Raw genomic sequence first — 19,167 nt, 5'->3', positions numbered from 1 at the left:
AAACAGTCATTTTCAAACACACTGAAAATGTATTTTCGCTTCTGAAAGGCAATAGGTAGTAGCTGAAGTTCTGGATTTATTTCCTAGTATTCTAGAAGTTTTAGGTGTACTTATGTTTAGGTGAGTTCCTGAGTCTTCAATGCGTGGTAATGATCAACAAGAGCAATGATAAAGTGTACTACAAATCCTGTCCTTTCTTTTTTTGTATGTTCATGCTCTCAGAATGCCATGTGTTTCCAGTTTCTAAGGCACCTCATAAGTTCTTATTTCATGTTATTTACACAGGTAATTAAAACAGTTCTGAAAGAACAGTGTCTCCTTGTGCTTCAGAAAAGGAGCACTTGTGATTTTTTTGAAGTCACACCGCTGGAGCGAGTGTCAGGAATCTTGATTCTGTTTTATTTCCTATATAAGCAATACAATCTTTAAAAGGTTTCTGCAAGGAAAAGGCAGCCAGCAGCCATAGGTGGCCAAGCTCTCTTAAAAACCCTGAATCAGGTGTGGGTGTTAAACACTTGAAAATGGAGCCCTGAGTTCTTCAGGACATCCCTCACTTGGATCTGGATCCCCTGAGATATTTTAGCAGCTCACTCCCTGAGCTGTGTTTTTCTGGGTATACGATTGTTTCTTGGATTTTTGCCAGATTTGGGGCTTGAGTTTTTATCCCTGTGAAGCCCGTGTGAGGCTGAGAGCTGGGCAGGTGTCCCAGGGAGGGAGGCATCACCCTCTGCCTGTCCCAGCCCTGTGATCTTCTCCCAGTGTTTTCTGGTGCCCCCTGTCCGAGAGCACATTCAGCATCACGAGGTCTGCTGGTCTGACCCCATTCGTATGTTCCTCAAAGGCAACGGCTGTCAGGTAGTAACATACAACTTGGTCTGCACCCGGCAGTCTCACCGTGAAATTGGGCTTTAATTAGAGACCTCAGCGTGGAAGAGGAGTTCACCCATGAAGCCCAGTAGACCTGTGTTCCCATTTGTGTCTGCATATCATTTTTGACTTCCGATGTTCATTTAAAGGGTCTGCATTTTGAGTTGTGAGGCTGAGGTACCTGAGGTGTTGGGAGAGTTTTTCTCCACGGCTAACTTCAGCCTAGGGAGGCTGGTTTCAAAATAAGTTTAATTGCTCTGACTCATCCCCTGAGGAGCCCAGCTCTCCCCTGACATGTAAGAGTCTTGGGAGACTCAGTCCTATGACAGAAAAACAACCCTATGAATGTCCACCTTGGGAACCTATGAATGTCCGTACTTAGCCCCAAGAAAAAACTTTGTTGGAAGAGTCACCTGTACATAACAATAGGCTGGCTTCTTCTTATGTAAAAAAAAATGCCTTAGAAGTGCTGTTTATATGAGTCTTCTCTTCTATCACTGTTTTCCACTCTATAAAAGACCCACAACTCTTGCCACTTCTGATGATCGAAGATACTGGGAGGGGAGGTGAGATATGCCTGTCTATCCATCAAAATGTTGCCAACTCAGCTGCACAAAAAGTGAAGCCTTAAAGCAAGTTTGGCTCCTGGATGGTTTGAATTTTGTTGGATGTCAAAGCTCCCCCTTGGCACCAGCTTCAGCACGTTACTGGCAGGATTAGGAAGTTAAGAGTTTGTGTTATGATCAAGCTTTCCTGTCTGGAGTCTCAAAGCCTTTTGCCATGAGGGATTAATTCAGCCTTACAATAAACAGGATCTACTCTTTGATAGCTGGGGAAACTGAGGAACAGTGAGGCCATGCACAGGGATGTACGGGGCATCTGTTGCAGATAAGGGAGGAACAAGAATCCTCCTGCTTACTCCTGGGCTCCACCGATTCACGTGCTGGGAGGGACAAAGGGCCACGCTCCTTGCGAAAAATCTCACCCCAGCGATTGGCACGAATTGTGAGCAATAGCAGAGAGGCCCTAGTTTTTGATGTTTGACTTGAAACACCTGAGAGAGACTTGGGTTTTACTTCCAAGCGCTGTGCACTCTGGCACTTGGAAACCAAACTCCCTCCAGCATCTGTTGCATCTGAAAGTTTTGGGCTAATTATCCTTCGGGTTGCAGCATACAGAACAGAGATTTATGTCTGTTTTGGAAAAAGGGGGTTACTCACTGCTCTCGCTAATTAAAAATCAGAGGTGAGAAAAGAGGGGCAATTAGGGTATGTTGTTTGTATTGGTTAAATAAGCGGCACTGACAGGATTTTCTCTGAGGGACACTTGCAGAAGTGCTGCGGTCTTGTTGATATCAGATGGTGTTGTCATTGGAACTGGACAGAAGGAAGCAGGGCTGATGTTGAATAAAAACATTTGGAAAGATTGATTTTGGCCAGATCTTTCAGTCTTTACTCATCCATCCATGACAGCGCTTATTAAAATAATTTGGGACTGCTAGCATGAGTAAAGACCGTTTGTGTGAATGAGCAGTGCAAACCTGGGCTTTAAACTCTCCGTGCCAAAGTTGTGTTGCCTGTTCAGCTGATTCCAGACCTCCTCATGCCACGTGAGTTTACTTTGCCAACGGAATGTGTGACCTGGCCTTCCATACTACCATAAAACAAGTCTCAAAAATTGACTTCAAGTACAAGCAATAAAGGTAAATATAATTTTCTGGATTGCAACAACTCATTTAATTAAACCTAAGAAGAATCTTTTAAGGTTCGTATTTTGCTTTCTGACCAGGTCTTTTTCTCAGGGCGGTGACTGAGACACTGCAGCAGAAGGGTCTGCCAGCTTATCCTTGATTCTGCATTGTTTGTACAACGTGATGATGACTTCTAAGCAGGAGATGAAGACTGTGCCAAGGACAGAGCATTGTGCCGTGCCTGGAGCTTTACTGGCTCTTCCCTCCTACCTCCTGCAATTTCTTTCTAATCACAATGGCTTCCTACAACGCATTTATCAGCGCAGGCCACTGCCTGTAAATAAGAGAGTTCTTGTCCTTTCCAGAAGCCAGGAGTACAATGTTATCTTTCCTTTCTCCCACAGAAGAGAGCCATTAGGAAATTCCTTGGTTTAGTTTGTCCCTCCTTGTTCCTGGATGATGTTGGAGGCATTGTAAAAAGACAAGGCTTACGTTTCCTTCTGGAGATGGCAGAGTCATTGGTGCATTGGATTGATGAGCTGGATGTGCGCTGATGTGTTGCATCCTGTAAGGAGCGGAGTGTTCTGGGCTACTTCAGGGCTTGGGAGTCCACAAAGTGTTTTGCTGGGCTGGGAAATGAATACTTGGGATTTTCCTAGGTGAAACTCAAGCAAGTATAGACCTGAATGGTAAATGTAATGAAAAACTATTTGGGGGGTCAGTTCGTGGCAGCAGTGGTGACGTGCTTGCACTCATTCATGACCGTCACCCTTAGCACGTCCTGAAATTTCTTTGAAGGCAGTGCCCTAATTCCCGTGTGGGAATAACTCAGGAAAGAGACCTCAGAGATCTGGCTTTATAAATGAAATGCAGCTCCTAGAGCAGGGTCCTCCAGCAGTTCTCCATTTCTTGTCTGCCTTAGGAGGGAGGGCAAGGAGGGGCCCCTGGCTCAAGCTCTCCTGCCGCAAGCGAGGGGAACCGCTCTGGCTGTGGGGGTTTCAGGGATGTCACCGGCAGGAGGGTCACCTGCTCTTGCTCATCCCCTGTTTGCACCACTTCGATGTGGTTTTGCCCTGCCCAGATATCCCCCTGGGGAAACGGTGCTTTGGGGCTCGCTGACAGAAGCCTGCCAAATCCTGCCGCTTGAATGCATGATGCTTTGCAGCTCCCCTGGCAGATCTGAGGTGTTCAAGCTCCTGTCTCAGTTAGGTAGGTATTAATACTGTCCCCATGCAGAAACACTACAGGCGGATAAAGGATTTTACTTTTCGCAAGTCACAGATTAACAACCAAACCACCGTCACTTACAGGAGTCATCCCCCGGGGTCGGAAGAATCATTTGTGTTAGCAAGAGAGGCAAAACCTCCCGAGATGTGCCAAAACGATCCTGAGATGAAATTGCTCCGCTTTTCCTGGGAGGGCCCACAGCATCTCGCAGGGTCGGCTGCGTAAATTGTATGTTCTTCAGGGCAAGGACCTTGCCCTCCGATTTGTCTGGGAAGCACGTGTTCGGTTCTCCGTACTGCAAATAATAAATAACCGCTTTGGCTGCTGGCTGGGCTTGGGATTATGAGTCGATTCTCCCTCCTGATTCATTTCTTGTTCCGAGATGCCAGCGATGCAGTTTTACCGGAGTATGTCAGTCGCTGGGGTTAGCTCCCTGCTCTTCCCTTGCTCGCGGTAAGGCAACTGTCATCTCCTGTCTACAGCATACTTTACAGCACCGAGGAAGAATATTAATAAGACTTCCAAAGGGCTTGCTGCCACTTTTGGTGGAAAGGTTTCCTACAAAGGATGTGCAGCAAAACTCCCAGGAGACAGACGGAGAAAACCCTCCCACCGAGAAGAGCTGGTGTCATCCCATCTCATTGTCTCTGTGTCACTGCAACAGCCCCGTGACTCTGACACACTGCTCTGTGCTGCTCCAGCTTGTGCTGCTCAATGTAATTTCCTTGGTTGAACATCTTTATTTCAGATTTGTAACAAGGTATTAGCTAGTTTCCCTGTGCCTAGGGGTGTCCTGTGTTAGGTGTCTGCGGTTTAAAGAACAGTCTCCTTCCTGGTAAGGTCAGCTAGATTTTACTTTCCTCGTTCCTTTTTGTATCACATCACATTTAAAAAAAAACTCCTCACGTGCCATGTTTCCATCCAGGTTAAGGGCTCAGGATCACAGCGGCACGTCTGACAAGGAAACCAGAAATGCACGTTGTCAGTGAGCAACAAACACGTTTAGCCCAGGAGCCAAGAAAAGAAGAAGGTAGACACAGTGAATCCCAATGCTAGGCAATGAGGCTTGCTGTTCAGTAGATGTGTTTCTCCCGGGCAAGCTGGCAGAGGGTCGGTGTTACTACAGAATTGCTAGGAGAGCCCTTTGAAAGGCAGTGGGCAGCCCTGTTGTGGTTTCTCAGCCATGTCTCACTCGTTGCCCTTCCACATAAGCCCATGCTGGGTGGTCCCAGAGGGCGGCCACCCCTGCCCCGTGCTGGTGGGGCCCTCTGTGCCCCCACTGCCCCTTGTCAGGTGAGACCCTTCCCTTCCTCCCTGCAAACAGCTCTGGCGGGGTGCGGGTCTGCTGGAGGCACCTTGTCAAGGTGCCTGGCATCAGCCATCCGGGGACACCTGCCTTTGCCAGGTCTGCTCTTCAGGACACCCCTGAAGTGCGACCTAGGCATCCTCAGTAAGTCACTGCACATAACAGGGCTGCTTTCTAAATGAAGAGTTAAAGTGCAAGGGGAGAAAGATTTAAAGCAAAAAACCCCATAATGCTAATTGTCGAAGAGCTCCCATTAGATGTTTGGCAACCTCAAGCCAATCCAGCAGCTGCCTTTGCAGATCTTGACTTTTGTTGGTTTTATTTTCTTTGGGTTCAGGGAGACAACTCTTAAATGGAATGCGGAGTCTGCAAGCTGGCTGTGTATTTGTAAGCGGACGCTTGTCAAGAAACTGCAGGGTTGACCAACAGATTGACGTACTTTTTATTGCTCATTCATGCATCATATATATATTTATATAGTTGAGTAGGTGTAATGCTTTAGAAAGTTTGACTAATGTATGAATTACATCATCCAGACATAACTTTTAATATGGAGCAGTGATATTGCTTGGTGTATTCAAATAATAAATCCCTAACTACCACATAAGGCATACTGAGTTTTTGTTTCATTTTGTTTTCAGATGGAAACCGGGAAGCTGATGTACATGGGTTGGCCTGTTTTAAATCTTTGTCATCTGAGAAAGCCGTGCTTACTGCCAGCTCATTTCACAGAGATCTATTTCAAATCAACTCATAAATTATTAATAGTACATGTGTAGGTCAGAGAGACACTAACCCTGAAAATCACACCCTAATATTCTCTTTTTAGCATCAGAAATAAGAAAGGAGACTTGAATAATCAATATTCAACAACGAAGGTACATCCCATACAGATATGGTATATGCACTTAGAAAAAAAAACTCCAGATCTTTGCAAAACCTGTCAGGCTGGCATTAATCTTGCATGATGAATAATGTGGCAATCTATGAATTTTTAACACCTTTAAAATGATAAAATTGTGGGATGTGATATCCAAAAGTAAATTTGTTCAAATTGGGGAATATTTTTGATCAAATGGAGATATTGAATAATGTGTATAAAAATGTTTAAACATCAATTTAAATTGCACAGCAGGCAAGACAGTTTGTACGGGTTTGTGACTGGGAGCAGCTTTCCGTCACAAGTAATTCACCTGAAGATTTAATTATAACTCAAAGCTCAAGCAGTAGCTCTTCTGAGAAGACACCTAACTCTGCACGCTCTGAGCCAGTCCCGGGGCTGACGAGCAGCTCTCGTTCTCCAGCCACCATCGGTGCTGGAGGAGCCACATGGACCTGGCAGGCTCCCCGGACGGAGAGGGTTGCCTTGCCTGGTTCCTGCTGCACAACCTCTGCAGAGAACCCCACCGAAACCAGAGTGGGATGTTGGCAGAGAAGATGTAGCACAGTGGCAGAAAGGGGCAGGAGCAGGATTTCATCTTTCATTCGCAGCAGGGCTGAACCTGGGGGGTGCTGGTATGCGGGGCTCTTGGCTACCCCCCAGTGAGCAGGATCAGGCCCTTGCTTAGCTGATAGTGCTTCGTGGGAGGGGAGGAGTTTGGGTTTTTAGGTTGGGAAAAAATGAACTGCTAATGTATAGGAAGTAGTAGGATGGATGCTGTCCTGCCTGAAGCCAGTACAAATTCGTTGCTGACATTCATGGGGACAGGATCAGACTTCACATTTGAAGTCACATCCTTCTGAGATTGCCTGAAAAGCACTAAACAAAAATGTTTCATTTTGAAACTGTCAAAAAGGAATTACTAACCTTTTATACTTATTAAAATTGCTATATGCGTTCCTGTAAAGGGACCAGAGAGCAGCTGGACGTTTTAATTTTCACTCTATGCAAAATAAAAATGACACTACAGAACTTTACCTATTTTTTAAATCCTTTTAATGAAAACATTTTGTTCCATTTTTATTGAACAGGAAACAAAATGTGTTTGTTTCCCCAGATTTGAGGAGAATTAACATGTGTCTGATTGTTAATATTTGATCCTTCTTTAATTATTTATGGTATCAAGGAATGAATCTGTCAAGTAAATAATGAAATGCGTACATGTAGCATATGTAATTAGGTTAGGTGCATAAATCCAAAGTGTTCACTTTATAGTTGTCAGTGCAAAATTTATTAATAATGGGAAATGCTAAGTGAAGAAAATCCCTAACAGTCTACTCATTAGTGTAGGTTAGAGCAGTTGCTGAAACGGGAAGTTATCATTCCCCTCTTACTGTATTTCATCATTTAAGAATGTTAGTAAATTGCTATACATTCTCCTCATCTCTGCTTGAAGTCTGTAGTAAGAGCAGTCTTTAAGTTGTGCTGGGAAGGTGCACTTTACCATCATGCTGCAAACAAGCAGCTATCAACATAGAGGTTTTCTGCAGCTTAATGTAGTTTAAAGTCAATGTTATACCCCATGTCTTGCTTTCCTTAGGACACAGAAGTTCCTGTAGATTTGAGAGTGAAGAACTGCACTGTATTAACTCCTGGTATTTTGGGACTGAAGGTGAAGGATAAATGCTTATATACAAGAGCAAATGTGACTGTCCATTTGTCAGGAGTGGCAGGACACAGACAGTACAGAACGGTGGGTGATACAGTGTGCATTTGCTTGTGTTGCATCCCATCTCCTGCGCTAGAGCCGGTCACGTAGCCGCAGTCTTCACACAATGCGTGTCTTCCTATAAGTAGCAGAAAAGCTCAATACTTAGAGGGCCAAGTTTGTAGCCAGGTGTAACAGTCTTTGTATCATCTATTTTGAGTGGAGAAATTCATCTAAGTGTTTCTTGGGCGCTGAGTGATTTGGTCCCTGCAATCACAAACCTGAATGCGCTGCCAAGGGCAGGTGACCTGAGCGAGGAGCTGCGTGGCTGTGCCTAGGCCCAGGAGCATAAGAGCCAAACTAAGTGGCTTTAACAACGGGGCTATGGCCCATGTCACTCTTCCCACCCCTTCGCCTCAGCTTGCCATCAAGTGGTTTCTGCTTTTTGCAGATTAAGGACAAAATGGTTCTGGTTAATAAGAAACAAAACAAAATTAATCTGCGAGTTTATGCCTCTTGGGGTCTGAGTAAAATGTGTGAGAGAGATGAAACACCTGTTTGAGACAGAGAACTGTCATTGTGGGACCACAAAGAATGTTTCTCAGTCCCAAAAGGTATTTTTCAGAGCTCCCTCTCCGAAAGAAGATTTGATTGCTAAATGTATATTTAAAACAATATTTCAATATCATTTTGAAGCTTATCTTTAGCACGAGTGCTTCATGGGCTAATTCTCTATATCCAACGACAGGCATTCACCCCAGCTCACTTTAGCTGTTGAAAATTAGATATCTAGTCTGAATTAGTCATCTGGGCTCCCTACACAGTCATTGAGATTCATCCCAGCCTGAAACTGGTGCTTGAGGCTAAGCCTAAGATACAGGAGGTGAATCACCCTCTGGAGACACCCGCTGCCTTCTTGGGCTGCCGAAAGCTCAGGCTGGAAGCCTAACTTCTGGACTGCTAAATGAGATGAGCTGAATCCCACGCTATGCATCCGCACTGGATCTGACTTCCACTGTGGAGCATAGACATGAGGTCATCACGCGACGACCCTAAGGCAGCTAAAGCTCCTGAAGACTGACCACGCGACCACAGCAAAGTGCTTATGCTGGCTGTGCCTTAATTTTTCAAAGCATTAAAACAAGGAGGACTGTATTTGCTGATCAGCAGAAGCTGACCTAAGTCTGGGCTGTCACTGAAAGCCCCCAACCTGAAGCTGCATATCTGTATCCCTTGCTTCTGCTGGCCTCAGCATCCATGCAGCACAGCGGGCAGCTGCTTTGAGAGCTGATTTGGCTGAGCACTAGTCTTTGGGGGGTGTCGCAGGGTAACTTTTCATTTTTAGCAATCTAGCTGACCATGCAGCCCCACAGTTGCTAGTGCTGGCACAGGGGAGAAGATGGGAAGGCGGGGGTTGCCGGTGTTGTGAGGTGGGAGGGTTGCTGCTGCTGGTAGCAGTGCAAAATTAAACAGATTGTGAAATCGAACACTGAGCAAAAAGGATGTTGACAGCCATTCATTAAATTTTGCATCACACTGTTAGATTTTAATCACAACGTTTTGGATCAGAATCACAAATTCTCTTATCTGCCGTCAGAGCTTCTTTCAAGCTTAACATTTTTATGCCCCATATAGGATGCAACAATATTCATCTCTGCTAGTCAAGCTTAGAAATGCATTAAACTGCCCAACCAGAAAATCGGGAACAGGCATTTAGTGATGCAAAATGGTCATTCTGCAACCTAATGCCTAAGGGACAGATCAGTCATCACAGACTCCCACTTCTCCCTGAAAAGACCAATTAGGTGACTCTGCCTATTCAACTATCAATACAGGATTGCTCCCAACAGGATATTCCCCTGCGCTTTACCTACTCTAATTTTAAATCACTCAAGTGCCAAGACTTCTATCACTTCCCTGGGGTGACCATTACACAACTGAAGGCCTCACTGTGAGGAAATGTTTCCTGATATTCTGTCACAATTTTCCTATGCTTAGACTCCTCCCATTTTACCTAGTTACACGTTCTTGAACAATTCTACCTTCATTCATAGCCATGTTGTTGCAAAATATCATGAGAGCTAGCAGCACTACCCTCCCCCTTTTTCTATTTTTTTTTTTTTTCTGTATAATCGTTCCTGCTAGGCATTAAACACATAAAGGAAAAGTCAGTCCTTTCAACCACTGGTATCACGATTGGTGTTGTTCCGGTCTGAGGTGTCCTGATCATTCAGCATCAAAAAAAGCTCCTCCAAGAGGAACAGCTTCCTGTGCACATCCTTTGAGGAACGATGGTAGAGGCTGAACAAAGGGAAGCCTAGGAAAAAAACAACCAACTCGAGGTGTTCTGTACTATTGTGGAAAGAGGAATTTGCCACTCACACAAAAGAGTCCCCTAATAACGAATAATTAGGGTGAAACTCCTCGCAAGAAGAGCTTAAGACTTACTTTGTACTTCTAGGTTTCGGTATGCCAGAGCACAGTGGGTTGGCAGTAGATCCGTGCCACAGCCCTGCGCTCTCAGGCACTCTCAGGTGCATTTTCTCCAGGGAATAAGGCTTGGGTGCATCTGCTATAGCAGGAGGAGACTTGTCTCCAAGCATCTTGGGCAAACGAATGTCAGGCCTCCTCCTCACTAGTCTTTTTATGCTCAATAAAGGGGCAACAGTATTATGTTCCTGCTCCTTTTATCTGAATCAATGCCACTCTGAATTTTGGTTCAGGTGCATTCAGGATGAGCTTTCCCAAGGTCATTGCAGCACATTTCAGCCTCCTTTAGGTAGGATTTCTTTTTGAATTTTTCTCCCACACAGCGAGTGTTGTATAGTCAAACCCTTCATCTGTTTTATCAGACAAGCAGAACTGGGAGTCTGGTATCTTTTAAAAAAAGATACAGTTCTCTGATTAACTGAAGAGTAATAGCATGAAATTCTAGTCTCCAGTAAGTAACATATTGATGCTTATGTCTAATTTAATCAGCATCAGGGGGGACGGGGGTGCCCATTCCTTCACCATCAGTTATGCAGCAGTTCAAGGTGATAAATCCTATCTACGGAATGATATTCCGTTGACATTTCTATAATATTAATTAGATCACCGTGTCAGGCTGTAGGAAATTTGCTTAACATTCATTAGAAATTTCTTAGAGATAGATAGGCATCCCTCCCTCCTTCTCCCCCCTGCTTTCTTTCTCCTGTGATTGACAGATGAGGTCAAGCCGGAGACGGCCCCCCCATCACTCCCCGTGCCTGAAGAGCCAGGTCACCGGACTCCATAATGCATGGGGAGTGGGAGGGGAGGATTATGCCATGAAGAGATATCCTATTAAATTGGACAAAAGCTCGTCTGCCTCCGGGCTCCATCTCCAGGTCTCCTCGGCCTGCAGCCGGCACACAGAACGCAGGCGAGTGTACGACGCAAAAGCCATTTGCATTACCCTGCAGTCATTTTTATATGTGGAGGTAATGAAGTTGTCAGCGGAGCCCCGAGTGTGGCAGAGCCTGATATTCAAATAGACCTGCCAGCTCTCCCCCCTTCCTCGCCGCCCTCCGCCCCCCGCTCTCCCCCCATCCCCACAGCTGATCTACTGACTCCCTGGATTACTGCTTCGCTGGCTCCCCGGCTCCGACTGTGCTTGCACTCTTGCCCCTGTCAAGTGCTTTTGTTTCCAAGTCAGGGAACAGGCAGCTGCGACTGCCTGGTTGCCGCTGCCCGCGCTCCCTGGCTGCCCCACGCACGCCCACGCTGCCTGCGTGCGCGGGGTGTCATGGGCTGACGGCTGATGAGTGGCAATCGTCACCCGTCACGCCACGGCCCTGCCTGTGGTGATGCTGCCGGGAGAGCTCCCCAAGGCACCGCCTGAATCCCAGGATGAGCATCCGGGATGTTTGGTTGTGGTCAAACGGAAGAGAAAGGCTTCGAATTTAGGTGTTGGGGTGCTGGCAAAGGGCATCACAGACGTACCTTGTCCCCATGAAAGAAACCACAGGATCATAAATAACAAGGCAGTCATAACGGGCCTGTGGTGATTTTTAAGTCCATTTTTAGGGGGAAAAAAAAAATCCCTGTGGCAAAGCTGCCTGGTAAGCAAAAGGTCTGAATCAACCCCATTAGCCTTGGAAACTGGTTTTCACTAAATATGGGGCTAGGCTGTCAGCTGGTGTTAATTGGCATAAACCCACTGCAGTCAACGGAATGACAGTGATTTATACCAGGATGAAGACTTGGGGGATGGACGCTTAAAAGGAGGGCTGTTTTTTCTCTGCTTTCAGTAACTGGACCCACTTGTGGTTGCAACCCTGCAAGGAGTGAATGATAGCTTTTAGGCTTGATGGGCAGATGTCACTAGGTAGCTAGGCATCTGCAGCTTGTCAAATGTACGTTCCAAAACTGAAGGCCACTTAAAAAAATTCATCACCCTGGTAAATATTTAGCTGCCTCAATAGTCTCATTTTTGGATCAGCAACTCATTCATTATTTGCAGTAAAGGATACTTTCTGTGCTCTTATGAAAATGATCAATGATCCTTTAGCACAGAAGGCCCGTGGGATTAATTTGTTTTGTAAGCAGCATGTTAAAAAGACTGGTTCAAGCATTTTTTAAAAAATTACAGGAGGGTCAAAACCACACAGGTTCCAGCAGCAGCTTTTTTTGGCCTTTGTTCTTACAATGAGATTTTGAAAGATTCCCTAGAACCCCATCAAGCTACAAATTTTCATGGCATGATACATCATTGCGCCACTGGAATCCATATGCCTTCGGGAGCTCCTTTTTGAGCAAACTGAAATTTATTTGAGAAAGTGAACTTTGTGTTTACACTACAACAGTTAGTCTACAAGTATTTCCAGTATACAGGGTGACTCTAAACACACCGACCTGCAGATTAAAGGCTCCCCGAGTATATATTGGCACGATGCACTGTAAATGATTCACAAATGGAGGAGTCCCTAAGTGTGCATTGACTCGCTACACTATAACATCTCCTACAGAGATTTTAAAGCATCGTGTGCCAATGATCCATGGATTAAGGACTCCCTAAGTGCGCATTGACACGATAGACTGGAGCTGTTTTGGTCTATCATGTCAATGACCCAGGGATAATGACAGTGTCTTGTGCTGATCCACTGAGACCAGAGTTATTGTGGTTCCTAATGGAAGAGTCCAAACTGTCCCACTTAAGTCTTATTGACCTTTTTGGGTGCTGCAGGAACACTGACTATGTTCTCCTCCTTCATACCAATTGAGGCATGTCTTCAGTGATGCAGTTCTGTAGTCTGGGTGGCTTCTGTCAGTGTATGTACATGCATATACAGGTTCGTATAAAAAACTGTGGACAAATGCACTTTTATGCATTTTGTATGCATACGTCTTTCTTCATGCAGAGCAGGACTCACACACTAACACTTTGTCACTCTCATCAAGGGTACCAAGGCTCAAATTGAGGAAGAGTCATTCCAGATACAGATTGACTTCCCATGCAAAAGAGCAAAGCTCTCCTGGTGCAGTGCAGGATAGGAAGGGGAAATGAAGGCCCAAACCGTAAAAATGCCTATTTGTCTTGTGACTTTGCATCTCAAAAAATGCCTCACCAACAGTTCTAAACCTCCCCTTGATCAGACTGGGAATCTGGGATGTAATGAGTTTAGATGATTTGGTAAACCTCTGACCACAGTGCAGCTGGGACCAAAACACAGTCTTTTCTAATACGTCTCAACCCCAACAGCAATGGTTTAACAGGTTGAAGATACGACTGCTTAGTCCTTGTGCTATATCTTTGAAGACTGTGCAAGAGAAGACGACTGGAATGCCTTCAGAGACAGGTGAGAAGAGGGTGTCAGGCAGTGTTTATCCTGAAGAAATTGTCTGTCGTTTGCAGCATCCTGGGTCACCACTCTTACCTTCAGCTACTCAAGCTTTAGAATCGCTCAAGCAGAGGAAAAGTTAAGGTGACAAAAAATCAAGTTGCAAGTGCAACTCCAGGAGAGGCAGAGTCAAAGAAAAAATACAGTAGACTGAAGATAGAAAAAGGTTGTCTCAGGGCCATGATTATCTATCTACTCCACATGGCTGGTTCTGTCTGATCCCATCCAAACAGCAGAACCCCTGGCTATGCAGGTGAAATGAGTCTGATGTCTAAGCCATACTTCGTGTTGGGAATTTCCTTGCTGAACCTGCTGAAGCAGCTATTTCAAAGGAGATTTCCGAGTTGGCTTTGCATTTTAAATCTTGGAGTTGTTTCTTCTCCAGAAGAAGGAATGTCACAGATGACTAATACAAAAAGACCAGGACAAACACTGTGCGTGTGATGGGAGCATGAGGAGAAAATGGAAAAGGAGCAGGTCTAGGAAAGGGCAGCTGCTACATATATAGCGCGTGCTGTTTCTGTAGAAAGAAATGTGGGCACAATTTCAGTGTACAGGAGGAGCAGCTTTAGCGAGTCGTAAGAAAGACACTTTTTATGTCCTGGTAGAACATTATTTCTGGTTTATATAATCTCTCTGCATTTTCCTATGAGATCTGGTAAGAGTTAAACTGATTTCTATAGAAGGATGAAATTGGAAATTTGAAATTACAGTACAAAGTTTAATAGGAAGAAGTTGACACAGGACAGGATTCTAAATATCAACAAATCCATCTAGGATTAGAGTGCCAGGCTGATGCACCGTTTACACAGAAAGTCATGAGGATGTTTTATGGAAAAAGAAGGAGAACTAAGCACAATTGATGTTTGTCCTGAGCGATAAGCCTTGAAGGATCTTCAGACAAACATTCATTGGATATTCATCCATCTAAACCCATAACTTTTGGATTAAGACATTTAATGTGTCAGTGGGCCTGGCCACAGCTCCACCTGAAGTCACCAGAAGATGCTAGGCTCTACAGTAAATTTCTAAAATTAAACCTAAGACAACTACTGCCAAAGGAAATTAGCTGTATGTGTGCAAACTCATCTTTTTTCAGACTGTGGTCATTCACACTTTCTTCTCTGCTTTTTCTGTAAGAGGAGGACCTACAGAAAGTTTCACTGGAACAGCAATTGCTAAGTGCAGAGCAATTGTCCATGTTAACGTATGGAGTGGGCCAGATGATTTTTATCATTTGTAGGTAGATTTGTCTTTAGAGTTGAAAAATATGTTGGAGAGCTTGATATTTTAATAAATAAAGGTGATATTGAAGGTTCCAGGAGGTGACCAAAAAAGAAAATATGAAATTTTAAATATATAATTAAAATTGGAGTCCCATCAACCTCCACAGAGCTCTCTCAGAAGAAACGCATAATAATCTGCATACATATAATTGAAAAGGAGAGAAAGACTTTCACTGTGATTACGATTCAAACGAATACATTATACATTGACAACTGGATCCTTTGGTGAAAGGGTGCTTAAAGTTGCAATATATTGGCTTTTCAGGTCCACTGATGTTCATTACAAAAATTTCCATTATAATGTACTATTTTCTGAAGTGTTTTATTTCCTTGACTCCTGACAGTCAAGAGAAAAGGTGCATATTAAGAATATTAAGAGTATTTCCATCTTCTGCATAATTTTACCTTCGTAGAAAGCGAAGTCTGACCTCATTTTGTCTTCAGAGGTAAAATGCATGCTACTGAGACACAAAGAAACTGAGAAAGTTCCAGAGATCATCACTGATGTTTGGGAACTTAAATCTGAAATAGCTTTTTCTGTTTATATTCCAGGAATGACAAAATTCATGGAGTTTGCCATTTTTTTGGAAGATATCACTTCATTTGTAGCACATATACCACCACTTTAATCATGTTCAAAAGGATGAGGAATGTCTGATCAATTGCTTAATTGCTTAATGCACGAGGTAAGAGTTTCCCGTTCCCAGGATTTTACTAGCTGATTTTCAAGAGTCAGCTACTTCAGTCTCCCTGTTCCTAGATGCTCCCTCTCCATGAAGGTCTGACAATTTTTGGTGACAGGTGTATAATTTTGAGAAACAGAAATTATGGCAAATATTTGGTATGTTAACAATTTCAAGAAACACAAAACATGCAAAATTGTAAGCAGTTGTTCAATCAACTTCTCCCTCTGCCACAGAAAGTCAACTGATAGATGCTATTTAGTGCTAAGGTAGTCACAGCCCCATTAGCTCCTGCTTGGACGGCAAAGTACATCCACAGCAGGAAACTGGGGTATCAGATGACCTGTTTTGGGCTGTAGGCTGGCACTCAACACGGTTTGCAGAAGGCAGAAGGGTACACTTCCCAAAGAAGTGCTGGCAATGCAGAATAGAGAAGAACGGGGTAGTATTCCAAAATGGGAATACTTCCTTGGAAATGCTCTTCACAAAACCTGTTTTCCGTTGCTTCACAATGCGCGTCCACACAAGAGCTTAAGCAGCTCATTTCAGCTGACTATTGATGATTAGACTGGTCTTCAGGGATTCTAAATACTGAGGTGATGTCCTTGTTGCATTTAGGGAGAAATCACTGAACCTGATTCTAGGTGAGACAAGCTATTAATTTCTTTATTACTAGTGCAAATATCCCTAGCATGCTCTGTATGCGTATATGTTGTTAACTCACCCATCCTCATAATTTTAAAGACTTTGTCTGCTCAAGGACTTTTCTACCTCAAATCTTAGCTCCATTTTTAGCCAATCTCCATTTTTAGGCAACCTCCCTCTTCACTCCTTCCTTTGTAAGCATGTGCATCACAAAACTGAAATACTAAGAAGAAAAAAAAGCCACAGCAACGCTTCACTGTCTTTCACCACTAGAAAAAGGAACGGAAATATCCAAAAGTGTAAGTCATAGTTGGTTAAGACATATCCTCCAGAAAGACATCTAGGCTTGTTTTGAAGACATAAAGAGACAAGAATTCCTACACTGCACACAGTATTTACTTCTTTAAAAGTAATTTTATAATTGCTTTGATAAGCTAACCAGAATGAGCCTCTTACATGTCTTGCTCTGAGGCATTTTTGCCAGTCCTTCGTGTATACAGAAATGTACTGAAAATCTCACCCAAGCTGACTGAAATCCAAGGAGACACTATTGTTAAGTTCAATGGGGCTGGGGTAAAACACAACAAGTGGTACCTGTTTCACTTTAGAAAGACAAAGAGCTTGGGTAGCAGAAAGACACAACTCTAAATTTCTATTTTCTCCCCAGGCATCTGAATTTTTAATTTTTTTTTTTTTTTAATGTGTGGATAGTTATCTGTGCTATGTCTACCTGAGCAAGTAATGCCACCGAATAGGAGTGGATGTGCTGAGGAATGGACACGCAGTCTTTATGCTCTTTGGGGTTTTTCTTAAGATGAATGTAAGCCTGACCCCCAGGACCGAACACTTATTAGCAGCTGGAGTGTATCAGGTGCACTCCTGGAGCTTATCTTCTGGTTTGTTTTCCTCCAAAATTAATTCAGTGCTCCAAGACTGTTCAGCAGCAGGAACCAATATGAATTAAATGGGGACAGTCAAGAGATTTTTTCTTCTGCTTCTGATCCATAAGCAGGCCCCTGCTACAACCTGAAACCCTGCCGTAGGTGAGCGATGTAAGTGTCACGCAGCCCTGTTTCAGCTGCATCTCCGGACAAGCTCCACAATTTTATCTTGGTATGGTGCATACTCTGCCTTGCTTAGCACAACTCATAACTATTAGTGCTCAAAGCAAACCAGCACCTGCAAAACACTGGCTCCGTACATCTGGGTGCATGATACGCTAGCAAAACTTTCTGAATTATGGCATCCCTAGCACCTACTTTCTTTCCACATTGATCTGCCATGGCCTTGGCCTTCTGCCATAATCCAGAGAGTTTATTCTCAGTAAGAGATGTATGAATACACACACACACATATACAATTTTACAGCAAACTCCTAGTTTTCTGAAATAGGTCCCTGCAGAGAGGCTGGTATGCTTCAGCAGCATCACTTCATGCCTGAACAGGGCTGAACCTGTCCTCGTCAGAAGCTGTGAGATATGCTAGGGACAGCCCCTGCCTGTTTCCTAGCTATATGGCACACTTCAGTCAGTTTGGGGAGAATACTTCTTTTTTTTTGCAGTCTTAATGGGAAATGATGTAATAGTGTAAAAACTAACATGGATCTGATGCAGCCGATGCAGGAGTTGAAAGGTGGGAAGAGGAGGAATTATATTATCTCCCCTTCTTGAGAAACCTAGCCAATGCCAGTTGTTACTGTGCTCAAAATCACACTGCAAATTGGAGCCCAGGCTCTGAAATTGTTAAAGAATATGGCCACAGTGCTGATAGAGGAAAGGAAAGTCCAAGTAGGAAATAGATGGAGAAATGGAGGGAAAAGGGAAAGGAAAAATTCTTTCTTTCTTTCAGTTTGGCACTCAGGATCTGAATAGATATGAGTGGATCAGGTCAGGAAAGGATCTGAGCCTCATTTTTCCTCAGAAGTGAGGAAGCAGAAAGGGACATGGGGGACCAAGGAAAGAATGCAAGAATTCCATCTGTTCCTCAGAAGTGTTTTTTTCTCAGATGGTGAGACCCTCTGTTCAGTGGGTGTCTGGAGAAGAGACCTCCCCAGGGACTGAGGTGCATGATGCCTTCTGGGACTAAGCTGCATGAGATGCGCACTGATGCATGACCATCGGTGGGGTGAAACTGGTGGTGAAGCTGGTTCTCTCAATCCATTGGAGGTGTCCTTGACCACTTGACGGGTCTGTTCAGGCCGGCTGGGGTGACAGAGGACCTGTGGGAACACCCGTGTGCTTCTGGAGTGGCGGCTGAAGGCCAGCACAGCTACCCAAGGGCATCTGAGGTGGCATCAGCCCCCTTGTCTGGGTAACAGAATCCATCCCATAAAAATTGCACATCTTGTTGCAAAACTGGTGCTTTGCATATGCAATTTATAGCTGCTCTAGGAACCTTTAATTCCTATGCACATACCTGAGATAAATATACCCTGAAAAAAAATCTTTCCCTTTTTTAAATTTCCAGATTTTGACATTTGTACGCCTAGCATTTAATTTTGAGATGAAGGGAACCTGGCTTCTTTATACAGATGAAAAGTACACTAAACTTTTCCCTTATGAAAGATCTTTCAAACATTAGCTGAATAATTTTTGTCCATTTGACCATCTGAGTAATTAGTTTAGAAAGTCCTCTCCTGCATTTCTTTGCTAGCAGTCAGACCTCTGTAATAAAATATTATGTTCAAAATATATTTTAGAGGAAAGGTATATAATCCTATTAATGGATTTCTTTCAATTCTCTATATGTGTTTTGCAATGAAATAAGCATATTCATAGCAATTTTTAAAGTTCTGCTTCAGGATTTATGCACTCTTAATGGATGGAGATTATTTCTTTGGATAATATAAATATCCCAAAGATTTAATGAAGCCATAAAGACATTCATTAGACTTCTGTAATTAGAATTATAGTTACAAAAGCTTCTGAGTGCTAAATATACCTGCAGTATTTCATTGTTTCAAGTTTTCAGTAAACAGCTTTCATCCAGGGGAAGAACTCAGAGCTGCCGGGGTG

The sequence above is a fragment of the Opisthocomus hoazin genome, chromosome 4 (genome assembly GCF_030867145.1).
Source record: "Opisthocomus hoazin isolate bOpiHoa1 chromosome 4, bOpiHoa1.hap1, whole genome shotgun sequence".
NCBI lineage: Eukaryota > Metazoa > Chordata > Aves > Opisthocomiformes > Opisthocomidae > Opisthocomus > Opisthocomus hoazin.
Note: the sequence above shows the minus strand (reverse complement) of the source record.